The 5,912-nt window shown below is 40.0% G+C and overlaps 1 pseudogene across 1 annotated transcript; it reads right to left on the bottom strand.

Moving 5' to 3' along the window:
- Positions 1 to 1,098: 1,098 nt before the first annotated feature.
- Positions 1,099 to 2,568, bottom strand: LOC306664021 (ras suppressor protein 1-like; annotated as a pseudogene). The gene has a single exon. The product of its transcript is annotated as a ras suppressor protein 1-like (transcript).
- Positions 2,569 to 5,912: the final 3,344 nt, after the last annotated feature.

Below are 5,912 nucleotides of genomic sequence, written 5' to 3'. Positions count from 1 at the left end.
ATCTTGCTCCAATTACTCTTTTTCTCTCTGTTTGGGGCTGTTTCCTGGAACAGCTTTAAGGGCTTTGTTCCCATTACTGGGAGGGAAACCTTAGGGAGTTGAGATAACACAGACAGCTTAAAAAAATGTCCAGTCTTTCACATGCATAGTGTTAGACAACATTGTTTGTTTTTCAAACCACACAAGGCATGAACTATTTGTTTTGTTTTCAATATATGAGGTCTGAGTATGTGCATAGGCTGGATCCAAACTCTTGGGCTCAAATGATCCTTCTGCCTCAGCCTGAGACTAGAGGGGCACACTACCACACCTGGCTTTGATTTTGATCTATATCTTTTTCTCTTTCCTTTTTTTTTTTTTTTTTTTTTTAGTATTTTTAGCCATAGATGGACACAATATCTTTATTTTATTTATTTATTTTTATGTGGTGCTGAGAATCAAACCCAATGCCTCACACATGCTAGGCAAGTGCTCTACCACTGAGCCATAATCCCAGCCCTGATCTATATTTTGTTTGGGGTGGTGGATGCACATATAAGTGTAAACATTACTCAAAATTTATCAGACTCCTGGGCATGATGGTGCATGCCTGTAATCTCAGAGACTTAGGACACTGAGATAGGAAGATCACAAGTTTGAGGCCAGCTGGGTAACTTGATGAGACCTGGTCTCAATATAAATAAGGAAGATGTCTGGGGATGTAGCTCAGTGGTAGAGTGCTTGCCTCGCACTTAGTAAGGCCCTCCATTCAGTACTGCCAAAAGATAAAAGAGAGGTGGTTTTTAGTTCAATGCCTTTCCTTTGTGTTTGCAGTGAATATTTTTATTTACTTATTTTTTTATTTTAAAACTGGGGATAGAATTCAGGGGCACTCAACCACTGAGCTATATTCCCAGGCCCTCCCCAACTCCAATTTTTAAAATTTTTGAGATAGGATCTGGTTTTTTTTTTTTTTTTTTTTTTTTTTTAGGAGAAGAAACTTTGATTTAATTTTGCATTTCTTTCATGGAAAGTTCAGAGTCGATCATCTACAACCAATCAAATTGGACAAGAAAATTGGGGGTCAGGGGGACAAAGGTAAACAAAAAATGTATATCCTAAGATCAAACTGTTCTTTATTCTAGTCAAGAAACAACATGTGATACAAATTAAGAGATTTTTATGAAAATCATTTGTAAGTTAAATGCATGTAATAGCTTGGTGGTGAAGGAAGACTTTCAATAAGACAAAATAATGAGTTAGGTGAAAAAACAGAAAGAATGAAAAGTGTTAACTGTGACATTTAAATGGTTACATGATTTTAATTATTCTTTTAATAATAAGCCACCTTAAGATGTCTATTCAAGGACCTTAAGTCTGTGCCTACTATGGAATTTGCAGTTGAATTAAAGCTTTGCTTCCTGCCTTTGGCATTTCTAAGGAAACAAATGGAAATCGGTTTAAGACCTTATAAAAATCTACCACCTACCAAAAGAACGTAAAAGGTAAGGTGGTAAGCCTTAGCAACAGAGAGTGAAAAGTTTTTTGTTTTTTTTTTTTTAAAGCCACACACGCATTATATTTTTTGGTGAGACAGAGCAAGAGACAGAAGAGTTAGAGAAGAGACCAGCAGCCCAGTCTGTGCCAACTCCTCATTTGTTCTTGGCTGCCAGGGGTTTCCGGCTGATCTTTTTTGATTTGTCATTATTCTTCTTCAGGGGTTCTGGGTTTGCCTGCATGTGTCTGCCGTAGAGGTACTTGTATGTCTCAGAACGAATATACTCGAACACATGGGACACACCAAGCTGGAACTAGTCAGCAATTGGGGTAACCCAGGGATTGTTCTCTGCTTTGAATACTTGCTTCTGACCAGTTAAATCCAAGTTTCCTAGTTCTGGGGGCAGAACGGTCAAGCGGTTTCCCTGAATGTGGAGCTCCTTAAGCTGCTTTAGCTCCCCGATTTCCTTAGGCGTGAGATCAGGTCGTTATCCCTAAGGCTGAGTATCTACAACTTTGTGAGCTTCCCAATATCTGGCGGCAGGATTTCAAAATCGTTGTCACTTAGATAGAGTGTACGCAGGGTGGTAAGGTAGAAGAAATTTCCAGGAAGAGAATGTTTCATTCAAGTTGTTGTAAGTCAAGTCCAGGACCTCAAGAGCTGGAAGAGATCCAGATCCTACAGGCAGAGTGTTGAGCCTGTTCATCCCAAGGTTCAGGTGTTTGAGTTTCTGAAGGCTGCTGATCTGTGTGGGCAGCTCCTCAATCTGGTTATTAAAAAAGTTAAGCACTTCCAAGTTCTTCAGTTCTGCTATGTTTGGTGGCACAGTTGTGAGCTTATTGTGGCTGAGGACCAGTTGCGTGATGTGGGCTAAGGAGAACAAGCGGTTGATATCCAGCATGTTAGAGATGCCCCGGTCACTCATGTCCACTTCCGGCTGGTTCTTCTCTGGGCTCTCCTCCACCAACTTTTTCACAGACTTGGACATGTTCGCGGAGGGCAGCACTTAACAGAGTGGACGCGAAAAGTCCGAAGGACCCGCTCCAGTGGCAAGAGATGCACTCCCAATCAGTGCAAAACCGGCACCCGAACAAGGAACACGCCCTGTCCTGGCGCTCAGCGCAGGCGCGCAAGGCGGATCTGTTTAAATTGTTGAGGCTGGCCTGGCACTTGAGATCTTCATGGGATTACAGGTGTGTACCACAGCGCCCACCTCTGCTAAGTAACATTTTTAAAGGTTTGACCACTTGGAGACCTTTGCACTGCACTATGTTAACTCTCCCACTGTATCTGGATGTTAACATTCTATTTGCAAAGATCTTGTAGAAAGGTCAGAATATAGTCATTTGTTTTTCCTGCTCAGCATTGATTTCCTTGATATAATCTTCCATTTTTCCTTGTTTTGTTGAGCCTTTTGAGGGGTTGGTACCAAGGATTGAACTCAGGGGCACTTGGCCACTGAGCCACATCCCCAGTCCTATTTTGTATTTTATTTAGAGACAGGGTCTCACTGAGTTGCTTAGCACCTTGCTGTTGCTGAGGCTGGCTTTGAACTGGTGATCCTCCTGCCTCAGCCTCCAGAGCTGCTGGGATTACAGGTGTGTGCTATCATGCCTGGCCCCAGCCCTTTTTATTTTGAGACACGGTCTGACTAACTTGCTTAGGACCTCACTAAGGGTGAGGTTGGCCTGGAACTTGGTATTCTCTTCCCTCAGCTTCTGGTGTTGCTGGATTTACAGGACTTGCACCACCACATCAAGCCTTCAAAATAAAAAAAAATTTTAAAGGGCTGGAGATGTAAGTAGCTCAGTTTTAGAGCACTTCCTAACATGCATAAGGCCCTGAATTCAATCCCAAAAATAAATAAGGAGGTGTGTAATAAAGGAAGCTCGGGGGTTGTTGGAAAAATCACTTTATGAGTCTCCGTCCCTTCATTTATAAATGAACATAACCCTACCTCTAGTGAGAGAGTCAAGAATCCTCTGGGAACAAGAAATAAAACCACACCTCAAAGAAACTATCTTAATCATAAAAGGAATTTACTGAAAGGGAACTGTGGTAACCCAAAGAATCAGAGGACAAGAAAATCAAATCTAGGTAGGTCTTTTTCTGTTTCTCTCAGCCTATCAACTTCCTTTTCTCCTAATGCAGACCTTCTCTCCTGATGCAGACAAGGTTAAATCACCAGGGAAGAAAACAAAATTCACTACTCCTCTGCTTTATGAACACTTAATGAAGAAGCTATCTCACAGCAGCGGGTTGCATGAAAGAATAAGAAGTCTGAGAACCACAGCAGCTATGTCAGAGGTAGATGGAAGAACATTCTTTTTTCATTTGGGAAAACTTCAGCCTCATACCCAGATGTCCAGGATATCTACCCTCAAGTTCATTGCATGGCTTCTCTTCTTACAAATGGTCACCCTGCTCTGAATCTCTCCCTTATTTAGTTAAGTTAGTTAAGTTCGCTTATACTAGTAAAAGAAGAGCTTTTGTTGTTTGATGACAAGACATATGAAGGGAGAACTTACTTTTTTTTTTTTTTTTTTTTTTTTTGTGATGCTGGGGTTTGAACCCAGGATCCTGTGCTTGCAAGACAAGTAAGAGCTATATCCCCAGCCCTTACATTTAATTTTGTATCAGGGTCCAATTTTACCAGTTACAAACCTGAGGTTTTCTAAATAGTTAAAATAACTAGTTATAAAATATAGTGAATGGGTAAAAATACATTTTTTTTTAATGATAGCCATCAATCTTAAGGAAAAAGACTTCTCCTGAATTCCAGAAAAAGTAGGAAGAATAACCCTCTTTCAAACTTTGATCCTAGTGAAACTAGTTTACATTGTGTTCAGAATCTCATGTCTTGTGGAAACACTTTGATCAACTTCTGGTGCAGGACAGGCTACATAATTTGTAGGACCCAGTGCAAAATTAAAATGTGAGACTCCATTCTCAAAAGCTAAGAATGTCAAGAGGGCTAAAGTAGAGCATGAAACCAACTGGGCTTTTCTTAGCATGGGGCTTAATGTGACTGTATCATTTACCTCCCAAGAATCAGGTCTTGTACTGCTTAGCCTTCTGTTATACACAACAGGCCAGGAAACAACCATCAAGCTCTCCTGACCTTAAGTAACCCAGTCCAGAGAAATGCAGCTCCCTCCACTACAAGCCTTCCCATTTTCCCTCAGTTCTTTGAGACATCTAATATAACTAGTAGACACTTCAGTAGCCTATCCTAGAATAAAGGAATAGTGTGCCTCAAGACTACTAGAGTGTTCACTCTTGCCAAATAGAAATTGCTTGCTGAGATTACATGAGCTTTAAATCTTCAACTCCTACTCACTGAGGTTTACAAAATAGTGTCTGAGGATCCCTGAAATTCATGGATCTCAGTGGGAAAGAGCTACATTGGCTTAGTCCTATCACTGAGAAAAAAGTAATTATCATATTTGTTCGTGTGTCTCTGGTCCCTATGTTGACCTTTCTAGGAATTTTTGGTTAATTCTCTTAGGCTTTCCAGGTACGCAACTCAATCAGTATAACTAATGTCATTTGCTTCTTCCTTTCTCTTACACCTCATTCTGTCTCTTGCCTTTTCACACTTACTATATAATGCAATTCCTTTTAAAATTGACTTAAATAAATTTTAACATTGTTTTGCAAGAAAATTGAAACTTTGATAAAGCTCACCTAAGAAAACAAATGCCTAAAAGCAATTAACCAAATTAGAAAAAAAGAGGATTAGATATTATTAGATATAAAAATGTTCTATAAGACTATGACAAAACAATGAGACAAACACTGGTATGAATTGGTCTCTGGAAGAAAACGATATACATGCAGATGAAATTTGTACATTTTTAGTAACTGTCATTTCAAACAACAGAGAAGTGGTAGATTGTTTAATAAGTGTACTTCAATAAAATAAAATTAAGATTAAGGAGTGTAACCATAGAAACAAAATTATTACAACTGTGACTAAAAATTACAAGAAAGTTATTTTAATAACTTTGGAACTTAAAGACCCCTTTCAGTATGAGCCAAACATAGGAACCCACAAAGAAAAAGATTGTTAAAAATAATCATATAGCTGGGGACGGTGGCACACACCTGTAATTCCAGCAGCTGGGGAGGCTGAGACAGGAGGATTGGAAGTTCAAAAGCCAACCTCAGCAATTTAGCCAGGCCCTAAGCAACTCAGAAAGACCCTGTCTCTAAATAAAATATTTTTTAAAGAACTGGGGATGTGGTTCAGTGGTTAAGTCCCCCTGGGTTCAACCTCTGGTATTCCCCCTCCCCCCCGCAAAAAAAAATAATCACAGCCTCTGAGACAGGAGTCCCCTGTGCTTCTCCTTTGTCAGCAAAGCAGTAACCCTTCTTTTTCCTTTTTCTCAAAAATGGAATCTCGCTGGAACAGTGGCGCAGGCCTGTAATCCTA

Source organism: Sciurus vulgaris (genome assembly GCF_902686455.1).
Source record: "Sciurus vulgaris genome assembly, chromosome: 6".
Taxonomy (NCBI): domain Eukaryota; kingdom Metazoa; phylum Chordata; class Mammalia; order Rodentia; family Sciuridae; genus Sciurus; species Sciurus vulgaris.
The sequence above is the reverse complement of the archived record's forward strand: the minus strand, read 5'-3'. Positions and strand labels throughout refer to the sequence as shown.